The sequence below is a fragment of the Camellia sinensis genome, chromosome 9 (assembly GCF_055761805.1).
Source record: "Camellia sinensis isolate YWXY chromosome 9, ASM5576180v1, whole genome shotgun sequence".
In the NCBI taxonomy this organism is placed as follows: Eukaryota; Viridiplantae; Streptophyta; class Magnoliopsida; order Ericales; family Theaceae; genus Camellia; species Camellia sinensis.
In genome coordinates this window covers 167460948-167476429 of record NC_138969.1, presented here as the reverse complement: position 1 = coordinate 167476429, position 15482 = coordinate 167460948, and the positions used below count along the sequence as shown (strand labels likewise).

The following is a 15482-nucleotide window of genomic DNA, read 5'->3' as shown; positions in this document are numbered from 1 at the left end:
ATTACATGGCATAAATAAATATATATGTATTATAATTTAATAACTATATAATATTCTAGAAATGAAAATATGACTTATTAGGATGGAGTGTTTGAATATAAATATAATGTGAGAGAATTTAAAAGAAGCATATGTGATTAAAATTATAAGACTTAAAACAATTGGATCAATTTTAAGGAAAGCAATTGTATTAAATTTTAACGAACAAAATTGAACTAAAGGACAACTTCAAACATGAAATTGAAATAATTGGGCATCTTAGAAACTTTAATTAAAGAGCTTAATAGCTTAATTTAATATTTAGAACATTTTAGAGATTTCATTGGAAAATCAATCAGATTAACGAGTTAACGAAAATTAGACGAGATTAATTTAACTAATTGAGATTAATTAAGTAATGTAGAATTAAATATTAAACTTAGTTAATTAAACTAAATCAAGACTAATGAGTTAATCAAAGGAATTAAATTAGAAGAGATTTGTTTTGAATCAAGAATTGAATGATTAGCTAATTCATAAACCATAATGAGAAATGTAATAAGTTTGGTGTAATGTGTAAAGCTCGTGGGAACTTAATTAAAAATAATTAAAATTAAAATAAATCAACACTTAATTGGGGTTCAATAGATTAATCAACATGAGAATTATACATAATTAATTAAGATTAAGAAGTGATAAATTAAGCTAAGGAATAATTAGTATGTTAATCTAACGTGAGTCAATTATATGAAAGATAAAAAAAAAAAAAAAAAGGTCAATTTTATGAGTAGAGTTATTATTTTAAATCAAAAATTAAAAGCTGAGATGATTTAACAAACCATAACACTCTATTTGGTTGAAAAATTTCGGAAGAGATTTGAGAAGAGAAAATGAAAAGATAGGTGAAATATAAATAAAATATATCTATATTTTACCTAATTTCACATACTTTTTCCTTTTTTCTTTCCAAATCCTTTCACAAATAATGTAAGCGACGAGTTTAATTGAATCGGTTTACTATGTAGTGTAGGACAATCTTCACTGTATTTAAATAGATTAAATTCTGTTGTGTACAAAACAACAACAAGAATATAAAGAAATAAAGAAAATGAGAGAATTTGTTTGATTACAAAAATCAAACTCGAAATAATAAATAAATAAATAAAACCACAAATTTTATTTTGTTACAAAAACAAAATTAAAATCTGATTAAATAAACAAATAAAAACAGAATAAAATTAAACAACTTACTTGGTTAATTTATTTGAATAACTTTTCTGATCAAGTCCAGTGTTTAACACTGTGTCCTTAAGACAGATTCGTCCTCTCCACGGTGCTTTCAGAATTTGGACGTCTATCTCCCAAGATGAAATGATCTTACCACAAACAATAGCAGCACTACAAATTGTTTGCCTTACGAACACACTAAGTGTTTACACTCTTTCTTTCGGAAATAAAATGCAGCAAGATGAAGAATATAATTTGCAGAGGATGGAGTACGAAAAATTGGAGTAAAATCCAAATGGGAGGCTAGTCTATTTATAGATGTAAAGGTGGCTCTTGGTTTTGAATTGAACAGGTATGAAACCTGTTAGATTCAAATTTAAACAGATTTGTATCCTGTTTGGATGAACAAAAAATCCAAACCAATTTAATTTGAATTCTGGATTTTATTTTAATAAAAAATAAAATTAAATTCAAATGTTTTTGGCCCAAAAAGATTAGAACACACCACGCCCGACCAGATGGCGGCGCGCGTGTGGTGATTTTTGGGTCCAATGGGTCGAGCCCATTTTGTCCATAACCTCTCCCTCTAAAACACTTGGGTACCCCTTGGGGCACACCCCAAGTATCAAACCCAAGCCTTATAAACCCTTTCAAAACTTCCCACCAAATCAATGTGGGACAAGCCAATTTACAACCTTAAGGAATTTCCACCAAAACTCCATTTCCATGGAGCACACTTTGGCTTCAATTTTCCATTCACTCGGTAATGGTTTTGAGCAACCAAATATACCACGTGAATCACAACGCGGCATAGAACGCGTTACCACTTTGACCCGAGTAAATCGACACTCGGGGCCCACCTAAAAAATAGACCAAACTTGAGGAAAAATTCTGGTTTTACCCAGAATTTTTTCCACCATTTCCAACATGTAGAACATTATGAGAGTTTAATTAAAAATCTGATTCAGATTAATAAAATTGAGAATGATTAAATTAATCCTTATTTGAGGTTAGTTATATTAATTAAGTTTTATGGTAATCATAATTAATTAAGATTAGGTAAGATCTGTATAAATTTGGAATAATTAAATCAAGACTTAATTAAGTTTAATGGAATTAATTAAATCAACTGTTAACTATAATTAATTAAGATTAAGTAATGTTTAATTAAATTAATATATAATTAACAACTAACTTAATCCCACTCAAACTAGTCAGAACATATGCGTATATTTGGGGCGTGCGGATCCTCTAGAGTAACCCTCTAGAGTGATCTCCTAAAGTGGATGATCGGACGGCTCAGAATACTCCTCACAAAACGACGTCGTTTATCTATCAACTCTCTACGACGTCGTTTAGCTTTGTTCTCATTCCTCCATTTGTATCCTCTTTGTTTATCTATCAACTCTCTCTCTCTCTCTCTCTCTCTCTCTCTCTCTCTCTCTTGCCGGCGACATGAAGTTCCGATCATGGCTATCAACATGCTCCTCCGCCACCTCCTACGATCCCACACCACCACCACCACCACCACCACCACCAAAACCTCTATTCTCCGACACAAGTAGTGGCTCAGACATCCCTGGAAGCTCATCATCCACCTCCCATGACACCAGCTACAGCAGCAGCAGTCTCCAAAACAACCTCTCTCTCCAAACCCTCCCTTCTGTTCCTTCCCTCCAAAAACTCTCCCCCGAAACCCTAACCCTCTCCCTCGCCTCCCACCACCACTACCACCGCCTAGAGTCTTCACCGCACACCAGAACTGTAAGATCCGAGTCTGGAAATTAACAAACAATAATAAGAATCACAGACTCGTCGCCACTCTCCCCACCGTCAACGATCGCTTACTCCGATTCGCTTTTCCGGCGAACTACGTGAAGGTTTGTCGTCACAGGAAGCGGCTCTGGATCGAACACCACGACGCGGTTTCTGGACTCGAAGTTATCGACGGTTTGAATTTGATGTGTTCGATTTCGTGGGACAAGTGTTTGAAGATTTGGAGAGTCTCCGATCTTCGATGTGTACAATCCATTAAAGCTCACGACGACGCCATTAACGCCGTTGCGGTGGCGATCGACGGCACGATTTACACCGCCTCCGCCGACCGCCGGATTAAAGTTTGGGGACGAGCGTCTGGAGAGAGAAAGTACGGATTGATAGCGAGTTTAGAGAAGCATAAATCGGCGGTGAATGCTCTGGCATTGAACGGTGACGGAATATGGGGGAAGTTTGAAATCCTAAATCTGTTTTGTTTTTGTTTTTTTTTTTTTTTTTTTGAAATTCCTCACCAAAACGACGTCGTTTTGGTGAGGAGTATTCTGAACCGTCCGATCATCCACTTTAGGAGATCACTCTAGAGGGTTACTCTAGAGGATCCGCACTCATATTTGGGAGGGTTGAGTACGTTCGAGAGAATTTGAGAAGAGAAGACCTGTGTGTATTCAATTACCCCTGTTGTTGGAAAAACCTGAGAGAAAGAAAGAGAGAACCGAGAGAGGGCACCGAGAGAGAGAGAGAGAGAGAACTCACGGTACTGAAGAAGAACAAAGAAAAGAAGAGGAAGACTTCAAGTTTTGTGCTGAAAAATTGAAGGAAGAACTCAAGAGATTCAAGTGCTAGGAAATCCAAGCATAATTCTTGCAAGAAATTTATGTGACAGTTGAATTTAAGAAGTAATTGGGTTTAATTCCATGAAAATAGAAAGAAATTAGGAAAAGAATAAGGAAATTTCAATTAATTTAAGTACAAAGAAATTTCTTGAGAAATTAGTTATTTGAGTTTGATTTCTATCATTTAATTAACCCTTTATGAATTTGAACTCAATCTTTACGTACTCATGATTTTTACAAGTTTTGAGATATTAATTTCTTGATCAAAAGAAACAGAAAGAATTTGGAAAATATTAAAGTTCATGGAATTTTAGGTTTAAATTTTGGAATTAATAAGGTTTTGAGGGAAAAGAATTGGAAATATGTCATGTTCTTATGTTTATTAATGGAATCCCAAGTTTTGGATGGGGTCTTGCATGAACCCTAGCTATGGAATCAAGTTTGAGAAGTTGAATTTTCAGGAATTTCGAATCTGTAAAGTCGCAGACTGCTCGAGTGGAGATGTTTGACATCCAATATTTTCATTTTACAGACCTGAATTCTGAGAAACTAACTTGACCGCTTGAGTGGTGAAAATGACTGCTCAAGCGGGCACACTATACCAGCCAGATTTTGAAATTTTTCTTCTGTTCATATTTTCTTTCTTTTCTTTTTCCTAGCATCTTTAGGCATATAAACTAAATCTAATTAAGAGTTAAATAAGCTAGAAATCAACATAAGTTAATTGATTAGGAAAATAAAGTAAAATTTTAATTAAATTAATTAGAAAGGAAGAGCGTAGACACCACATTTTGACCGACCCTAAGACTTTGGTGCTTTCCTTTGATTACCGTGATGAAAATAAGAATGCGTTTCACGCATAATCCTCAGTAAGAAATATGAAATTTATGCTCCATTCTCAACCCTAAGCCTGTTTTGGCCAAGTGTTTAAATCTCATTCTAAACTCTCTTTCGAAACTTTCTTTCCGCACTTTGTTCTGAATATTTTCGTAGTGTTCTGAGGTTCATTTTTAAACTTCAAAATAAGACTTTTTCTAAAGAAATTAAGCAAAGAACAGTGTGGAAATAAGAGGAAAGGATGATAATTCTGTCGAAAAAATCCTGTTTCGTGCAAACTAGTCAGGCCACAGCCAATTAATTGGTAGGCCAGTCATAGAATTGGCCGGCCGGCTAATTTTCCCAGGAGCAGGGTTGTCTTGGTAGAATTCTTGTTGAATACGTATGGGTCATGCCATTGCAGCTATTATTGATACATTCAATGCATGAGATACACACCCATCCCTTCCATTATCTTCCATTGGCCTCCATTGTCAAAAGGGATTTTGTCTTCTTCCAAAAGGTTGCATCCATTTCAACCACCCTTATCACTCCATCATTCACGTCTCTCACTTTGTCTCCCACCTCCTTGACTTTACCTTCCCTCATTGTCTATATGGATGATCAGAATGTATCAAAAAATGAGAGAAGAGAGGAATGTATTGAAAGAAGAGATATAGAGAGAGAAAGAGAGTTGTTTTAAGCTTTGAGCCAAAACACTTCCATTTTCTATACACTGATATACCAAGTTTTCATATATCAAAATCATCACATAAATTCTGTTATAGCCAAATTTAAGAGTTTTGATTCAAAAGAGAGTGAGTGTTATCAAAAGAGAGAAAAAAATAGAGAGTTGTATAACTTCCCTCACGCTCACTATTAAACAATCCCAAAACACCATTCAAACAAAATTTCAAATTTTCAAACTAAGAATTGAGAGCACACTGAGGGTGATCAAAAAGAAGTTTAGAAATCAAATCTTTTCTTTGGAAGGTAAATTTTGCACACTTTCATTTTCTTGTATTTTTTTTTCTTATATTGCTTTTCTTGCTTCAATTTCATGTTATAAATTTGTTGTAAGCTAATTGAAAGTGGTTAGTTGAGCCACTTACATATTTTCCGTTCGTTTTTCTAGTGTTTGAAGCAAAATAGAGTTTTTGGCCTGGGTTGATTGGCCGGCCGACCAACGTATTTTTTGGTCGACCAGCTCATCTTTTGGCTGGCCATCCACTTTCTCCTGGACAGAACCTAGCAATCCCTCGAATGTCGAGCAGAACAGTCTCCGATGGTCTCCAAGGCCCCCTGAAGCTTCTGTTTTTATTGTTTTTATTTTAATTAGAGATAGTTGTGAGGATATAATTTTGTTGTATATTTTTATTCCTCTCCCCCTGTATTTGGATTTTTAATATTTAAAGTGATATAATAACTCCCCATCCCTGCTTCTTCCTATTCCGTTCTTTTAGTCGTTTTCCTTATCTGCACAAATGTTGTATATTTTGGTCTTGTCATTATATTCATGCTTTGCATTCATGTTTCATGCCTTAAAATCTGGCTAAATTTGCATCTGTGGATTTAATCGATTATTATGTGATTTTGTACGTTAGCTCATGTCTTGAGATGATTCACATGTCATATAATAAAAGCCGAATTTTTAGTCGCATTTCACGGGGGAATTGCATTAGGATATTATATATGGGATCATGCATGTTTTTACTAACTATGTTTTGTAATCGTTTACCGGACGTCGGTAAATATGTAAGTTTTTGTGCTATAGAATCCCACTTGTGTGTTTTTCTGCTATGTTTAGCATCCTACTATGCAGCTATTTGTTTATTTGATATATCTCTATGCATACTGGTGGGTGAAGGTTGTGTTGTTTAATTTAGAATAAAATTGATTTTCTGTGTTTTGAATGCTATTCAAAACATTTTCAATATAATGAAATCAAGCTGTTCCAAATTGAACGACACAGTTTATATTTGTTTTGCTTCACATAGTAAATTTTAAGATATACTAAATAAATCATAATATGAACACATAAAGTAAATAAAATTTATATTATGGCTTAGTAGAGGTCGATCTTTTGATTAGTTGAGTGGGGGTGCTTAATTAATAACCTTTTCCCTTCATACCTAAGATTCCGAGCCAGTGTCTTTGGTTATGATGAACAATGGCCTTGGCACAAGTCACGGGTTTCCTAATTTTTTCAAAACATTAGGTGGCGATTCTGAGATCTGATGACGCAATCCATTTCTGGCAAAGGTTTTTGCAATAAAACGGATTTGCTATAAAAGTTATCCAATTTGGACTTTTATCTACGTTTCACATTGCACTCATGAAACTAGATCGAAGTAATCGACAGTCCGAACGATTATCACACTTGGGTACCCTCGAGCATTGTTATAGGTTATGGCGACTCTGCTAAGGATATTAAGAAACCTTAATTCGAACTCTATGATATGACTTTTATTTTCAATTATATGTTCACTGCATTTCATGCATTGGTGCACTTAAGTCTCATGCTTGTCACCTGTTATCCTAGACGGCTTTTCGGCTTCTGGCGGATAGACAATCATGGGCTCTAATATGGTGGAAGCACAAGCCTAGGAATCGGGATCACCATGTACCGCTCGGTCCGTCGGATTAGGTAGGTATATCATCGTCTCGCTGAGGTTCTTTTTTGACCAAGACTGACCTAGTGCCTATAGCAAGCTCTAGTAACTTCTAACATTAGGGCAAGATGCTACCCCACTATATGATGTATGATGCCACTTGTGTGAATAGTGAAACCCTAGATCATGTCAAATCTAGGACATGATAACACTACCCTTCATAGGGGTGTTTGTTCTCTTTCCTACTATGTGTAATGTATAGGATTTGGGCTTCTCAAATCTAATCAGTGGATTACGTATATCATTATGAGGGGTTGAGTTTAGTGTGCATAATGATCAGTTGAGTTGAAATATTGTCGAAATTATGATTTGGGAATTCCATTTTGTTTTTGCTAGGTAGTCGTAGCACTATAGCTTCAGAACGGTTTGATATCCCCCAAGTTTTGTGGACTTGCACTGGTAGTGTAACGCCCTCAAAATAAAACCATAAATCATACATTCTTGACATGCTTAAACATAAGAGAATAGAGCATAATTACATTTCATCAGGGTATTCATTACAAAATGTATTACATGTTGACAACAAAAGTAAATGCCCTTAGGCTTATAACTTTCCAAGTCAACACTTGGTCACAAAAAGGAGAGTACTAACTCTACACAAAATAAGCCCTTGGCTTGATATACATGTAATACAACTAAAAGAAAGACAAAATAAAGTCAAACAGCCTCAAGCCTCCCAAGCTACATCCTTGGAGGTGGCATGCTACCTGTACCTGAAAATGATTTCCCATATAGGGTGAGCCACAGCCTAGTAGAGATATACTAAACCAAATATAAGCAATGACTAAAACAATAGCATTTGATAGATGGTTAGCACTTATAATCCAATTACATCACAATACAGTTCCATGACAATTATGTCCATGTTACGTTCCACTTTCCATTTCTTATCCAATTTCCCAATTCATAATAATGGCTTAAAACCTGGCCAAACAATTTAAATGAGATTACATCTCATATCAACAGTACTTCCATTTCAATTGAGATAACAACTCAAATTAAACACTTCATACTTTACATTAGATACACATAATTGTTGTATCAATCTCAAATAAAACACTTCCGTACTTCATACATGATACACAGATTTGCTGTATCAATACTTCAATAGATACACATTTTTGCTGTATCGATGGAGTCCATCCCCTATCTCCTCCCAAACAATATCCGGTTTAGGAGTCCATCCCCTATCTTTCCCTAAACCGTGGAGTACATCCCCTATCTCCTCCCACACAATACAATGTGTATAAACACATATTATATACATAATCAATCAATACATAAATTTGATGTATTATTCCAACCGTCATATCCGATGACATATTCAATGTGATTAGTTTCAGTTTTCCCTAATCAACATAGAGTGTCTACAACAATCAAGACTATCCTCCACCGATAGCCCAAAACAGTTATTTCTAAACAAAAAATAAATGCACTAAACCGATACAATATCAACATTTTAATGGGTGAGTGATTAATTAATCCAACTACACCATTCAATCTCATAATTCCCCAATTTCATGGATTTCAAATCAATTCCACACTTTTCCCAAATTAATTATACCAATTAATTTATTACAACACATTTAGGGCATTATTCCCTTATTCTCAAATAATGATCCTAAGACCAAATTCCACCAATTTAACTCTCAAGTCCACATTTCCAAGGCTCTAAATATACATGGAGCTTTAAAACACAAAACCCCTCTTTTATAAATTATAACCAAACCCTAACTTTTTTCCAAAATCCCCCAACATCACCAACTAATCAAAATGACCAAAATTAAAGACAAAGCTCATAAGATGGAGTAGGATATCCCTACCTCGAGATGAAGAGCTCAAATGGAGGAGATGACCAAAATCCAAAGTGCTCCAAATCTAAGATTTTTCAGATTAAAAGGAAACCCTCAACACCCTCTATCTTTCTTACAAAAAGCCTAGGCTAGAAACTCACTAGAAGTAGATCAATCCCTAGAGAGAAGTTGTTTAGAGAGAGAGAGAGAGAGCTCAGATATAGGGCTTTTGAAAAAGAAAGAGATGAAAAAGTGAAGTGTAATCCCGCTGCTGTCTGCTGATATACGTATGACCCGCTCGTGCGGAGAATAGGACGCTCGGGCGTCAGACACAAAAACTATACCCGCTCGAGCGCAAAGATGCCCACTCGAGCGCCAAGACACAACTGCAAAACACACCCGCTCGAGTGCAAAAGGAAAGCCACTCGAGCGTAGATTTTCCCCTTCCAGTACTTTTACAGACAATGAACTACCTGCTCGAGCGCGAAGATGCCCGCTCGAGCGCCAAGACACAACTGCAAAACACACCCGCTCGAGCGCAAAGGGAAAGCCGCTCGAGCGTAGATTTTCCCTTTCCAGTACTTTTACAGACAATGAACTACCCGCTCGAACGCCAAGATACCCGCTCGAGCGCGACCCGCTCGAGCGTAAGAAAATCCGCTCGAGCGTGAAAAACACACCTGCAGAAGTTTTGCAGAGGTATGAAATGCTGAGATGTGTGTAAACCCCGCTCGAGTGTAAAGGGACCCGCTCGAGCGGACCACGAAAAATCTGGGCAACTAGGAATGGGACTTAAGCTCAACCAACCTGTTCGAAACACGCTCAATACATCCTAAAACTCAAGTATATGGAATTAAAGGATGACAAAAGATATATACTACCACCAACTCCACGGAACCTAAGTCCGGATACAACAATCAAAGAAGGAAGAACCAGGATCACTATAACCTCCCCCCCTTAAGGAATTTCGTCCCCGAAATTAAGTACAAGTTTTTCAAAAACATGATTTCTCAATTACCAACATTATTACAACGTAAAATTCAACAACTTGACCCATTACCGGTCATTCTATCTCTACTCAAGAAGCAAACTTCCAACATAATCTCCAACATGCATTATCAACATGCATCACAAAACAAATTCAATGCCAAAATTATATTTGCATTTCTGAAACATCACCAACATGTACAATGTTAAAATCAACTTCCATTATAAGGCAAGCTCCAAACTATATTTCCATAAACTCAAAACATACACCATGTTTTACAACTTAAGACACAATCAATGCTCTTAAAGTTTATCAATATTACAAAATTTTCAAAACATGATTACACATGAACAAATAAGTCAGGATATTTCTCAAGGACCTCCAACTCACGTTCCCAATTGGCTTCCTCCCCTCCGTGATGTTTCCACAAAACCTTTACCAAGAGAATGGTCTTGCCTCGCAAGACTTGTTCCCGCCTATCCAAGACCCGAACCGGTCTCTCCTCATACGAGACATCCTCATCTACCTCTAAGTCGGTCTAATCCAACACGTGCGATGGATCCGGCTCGTACTTCTGAAGCATACTAACATGAAATACGTCATGCACTCTGGACAACTACGGCGGCAAAGCTAAACAGTAAGCAACCTCCCCAATCCTCTCAAGGATCTCAAAGGGACCGATAAATCGAGGGGACAACTTCCCACTATTCCCAAACCTCATCAAACCCTGCCTAGGTGATATTTTCAAGAAGACATGATCACCCGTCTCAAATGCCAAAGGCCTCCTCCTACGGGCGGCATAACTCTTTTGGTGACTCTGGGCTGTAACAAGCCTCTTACGGATAAGCTCAACTTTCTCCGTCGTTTCCCTCACCAAATCCGGGCCCAACAAAGGTGCATCACCCACCTCGGCCCAACAAGCTGGAGACCTACACGGTCGGCCATACAAGGCCTCAAACGGTGCCATACCGATACTCGACTGAAAACTGTTATTGTAGGCAAACTCCACCAAGGGCAAGTGCCTCTCCCACGTCCCACTAAAGTCAAGGACACAACCTCGAAGCATATCCTCAAGGATCTGAATAGTACGCTCGGACTGCTCATCAGTCTGAGGATGATAAGCCGTGCTAAAGGTCAACCTAGTACCCAAGGCACTCTGCAAACTCTGCCATAACCTAGCAGTAAAATGTGGATCTCTATCTGAGACGATCAACACTGGGACCCCGTGCAACCTCACTATGTCCCAAATATACAAGTCGGCAAGATGATCTACCGAATCTCTCACGCGCATAGGAATAGAGTACGCCGACTTAGTCAACCGGTCTACAACCACTCAAATAGCATCGCTACCCCGCTGAGTCCTCGGAAGACCTACAACGAAGTCCATAGTGACATACTCCCACTTCCACTCGGCAATAGGCAAGGGTTGCAACAAACCCGCTGGCCTCTGATGCTCGGCCTTCACTTGCTGACAAGTAAGGCACATGGACACGAAAATTGCCACATCCTTCTTCATACCCCGCCACCAAAACTGGCGACCCAAATCTCGATACATCTTAGTGCCTCCCGAATGCACCGCAAGGCGTGAATGGTGAAACTCTTGGAGTACCTCCTCTCAACAAGACTCCGGCACAAACAGACGGTCTCGGTATCTCACACTCAGGTCGGGATACACAGTCAAACCCTTCTCAGCCTTCCCACTGGAGATATTCTCTCGGAGGGATTCTACCTCAAGGTCACCTCTCTGTGCCTCTAACACTCGAGTCACAAGTGTAGGCTGCGCAACCACAGAAAATAAGGCCGCAGCCTCAACGGATTCGCCCAAAAGTAAATCGAATTCGCCAAGTGCACCTAACATCTCCCACTCCCGGATGGCTATACAAGCAACATCACTAATGGATTTCCTACTAACGGCATCGGCCACAACATTGGCCTTTCCCGGGTGATAGTGCAACTCGAAATCATAGTCCTCAATGAACTCCATCCACCTCATTTGCGTCAAATTCAAATCTCTCTGTGTAAACAGGTATTTCAAACTCTTATGATCCGAGAATACCTCGAATCTCTCACCATAAAGGTAGTGCCTCCAAATCTTCAAGGCAAAAATCACGGCTGCTAACTCTAGGTCATCTGTAGGGTAATTCTTCTCGTGTATTTTCAACTGACGTGAGCCATAGGCTACCACTTTCCCCTCTTGCATCAACACACAACCCAAACCCTCTCATGAGGCATCACAATAAACCGCATAACCCAAACCTCTCTCCGGAATAATTAAAACCACAACGGTGGTCAATCTAACTTTCAACTCTTGGAACGACTTTTCACAAGTCTCACTCCATACAAATTTGACCCCTTTTCGCGTCAATCTAGTCAACGACGAAGCTAGTCTAGAGAAATCTTTCACAAACCGGCGGTAATACCCAGCTAATCCCAGAAAATTGCGGATCTCAAAAACGCTCTTAGGCTGTGCCCAATCTTGCACTGCCTCAATCTTGGATGTATCAACAGACACCCCTTCCCTGGAAACCACATGGCCTAAGAGCTTGACCTCTCCCAGCCAGAACTCACACTTCCCAAACTTGGCATACAGCCTATGGACTCTAAGCAACTCGAGCACCACTCTCAAGTGTTCCTCGTGCTCCTCCTCCGAAGGCAAATAAATCAGAATGTTGTCCACGAAAACGACTACAAAACGATCTAAGAATTTCCAGAATATCCGGTTCATCAAATCCATAAACACTGCCGATGCATTGGTGTGCCCAAAAGGCATCACCAGAAACCCATAATGGCCATACCTCATACGAAATGCCGTTTTCAGAATATCATCCTCCCTGACCCTCAACTGATGGTAACCCGATCTCAAGTCTATCTTAGAGAAACAACGAGACCCTTTCAACTGGTCAAACAAGTCATCTATATGGGGCATAGGGTACTTATTCTTAACCGTAGCCCGATTCAACTTCCGGTAGTCGATACAAAGTCTCAAGGCACCAACTTTCTTTTTAGCAAAGAGGGCCGGTGCTCCCCACGGCAAAACACTAGGGTGAACAAAACCTTTATCTGGCAACTCTTGGAGTTGAACCTTCAACTCACTCAACTCGGCTGGGGCAAAACGGTATGGTGCCATAGAAATCGGCGCTGTGCCGGGCACTAAGTCAATAGAGAACTCGATCTCTCGATGTGGTGGCAAACTAACAAGATCCTCGGGAAAAACATCCGAATACTCGCAAACCACTCTCGACAATAAAATTTGGGTCTCATCACATTCACTACTCATAAGGCTAGCAAGAAGACTGCTAAGTTCACTCCGCCCTCGCGGATCATACACCCGTGGCAACACACTACCAACCCGATCCCCCAAGAAATGGAAACAATCCCCGCTCAAGGTATATACTGTGACCCTGTGGCTATAACAATCAATAACAGCCCGGTATGACAATAACCAGTCCATACCCAAAATAACATCAAAACCCGACATAGGCATAACTACAAATGGAAATAGAAGCCGGCAGTCGGCAACCTCTATATCACAGCCCCGACACGCTTGTTTCAAAATCAACTCACCCCCAACAGGTGATACAACACAAATAGGAGATGCTAATTGTGCCAACTCCAAACCCAAAACAGATGCAAATGCAGTAGATATAAAAGAATGGGATGCACCCGTATCAATCAACACATTGGCAACCGAGTTGCAAAACAAAAAAGTACCTCTCACAACAGATGGAGCCGGTACTAGATCTTGTGTGGTAACAGCATACACACGCCCTGTAGGCCCCTGATCTACCTGCTCACCCCTAAGAGCAAAAGACTGCTGCACAGACTGAGACGATGAAGCCCCCTGATTAGCCCTCGAGGCCTGAACCGACTGAGCTGGCTAAAAACTCTACCTCTGCCCAGATGCACCAGAAGTGCCACTCAACTGCGGGCAAAACCTCTTCAGGTGCCCCGCCTGACGACACTGGTAACAAGAGAGCGGCTGGCCTCTGCCCTGACTTTGGCTTTGAGGTCGAGCTGAAGATGAAGCTGCTCTCTGCCCTCTGCCCTTCTGCGGGCAAGCTGGAGACTTGTGGCCTAGCTGACCACACTTGTAACAGGTGATGTCTCCCTGACTGCCTCTCCCAGAGCTTGCATTCGGCACTCGAAAGGTCGATCTAGCAAAACCACCCTGAGACTACTAAGGGTTAAAACCCCTCTGTCTCCTGCCATCACCCTGGCCATCCTGACTCCTCTTGGAGCCCCTCTATCTCTCCTCCTCTTCCTGCATCATGATCTCCATATGGGCCGCAGCATCCACAAGGCACCCATAATCCCGGGTCATAGAACCCCCAGCTCTTATCTTGAGGCCATGCCTCGACTTCTTTTCAAACTCCAGACAACGGCATTCCTCAAACGCCACAAGCTCAGGTGCAAACCTGGATAGACTGGTAATTGCGGCCTCAAACTCGGCCATCGAAAAACTCAGCTGCTTGAGCTGATAAAATTGGTCTCTCAGTTTCTCTCTGGCAGCTGGAGATAGAAACTTCTCCTAGAAAGCATCTACAAAAGCCTCCCACGTGCCACCGATACGACCCCTCATGTACTTCCACCACTGACCCGCATCCCCCTTCAGCTGGAAAGATGCCAAGGTCACCTTCAAAACCCCGTCTTCGATGCCAAGCATCTCAAACGTCTTCGTCATCTGTTCGAGCCATTCATCAGCTTTCAGTGGCTCTTTCGGATTCCTCACAAACTTGTCTGGGTTAGACCGAAAAAACTCCCTCTTTAGGAAGGAAGGCCCTACATCAACAACCTAGGCATGAACTGGAGCCTCAGCTCTGAGGATACCCATGGATTCCCTCAATGCTCCTGCTATCTCGCGGGCTAAGGCACCCATGGCCTGCTGACCCGCTGGCTCGGCCACATTGGCCTGACCAACACCCTCCTGCTGCGCCGGAATATCATCCGGTAAAGGCATCTCCTGCCTACCACGCCTACCACGTCTACCTCCACGTCCTCGTCCTCATCCTGACATCCTAATAAAGGTAATGAAGAACATTAGCACATTCAAAAATATGCCGAAGCTATAACACTCGCGTCCTAATGCAATAGACAACTGTAATTCACTCCACGTAAGCACATAATCACATAAGCACCTATGAATTTCATTTCCGAATAATGATAGTCCCGAGGCGTTACTAGAGTTCCAGTTAGAAACAGCATTGATCAAGTGCTTTTCCAACAAGACTCACAGAAACCCAAGGATCCAATCAACATCCTGGAAACTAAATCCCATACCCAAATAGTCACATAAACATGTTATCACATAGGTACATAACATTACACATAAGTCTCTAACAAGCGAGACAAACCCATTGTGATACTAATCACTTCCCACGTACCCAACTATTCAAACCCG

At 40.0% G+C, this 15482-nt stretch overlaps 1 pseudogene across 1 annotated transcript; it reads left to right on the top strand.

Moving 5' to 3' along the window:
* Positions 1 to 2621: 2621 nt before the first annotated feature.
* Positions 2622 to 6080, top strand: LOC145798838 (uncharacterized; annotated as a pseudogene). Its single transcript, XR_014340560.1, has 2 exons — positions 2622 to 5624; positions 5767 to 6080. The product of XR_014340560.1 is annotated as an uncharacterized LOC145798838 (transcript).
* Positions 6081 to 15482: the final 9402 nt, after the last annotated feature.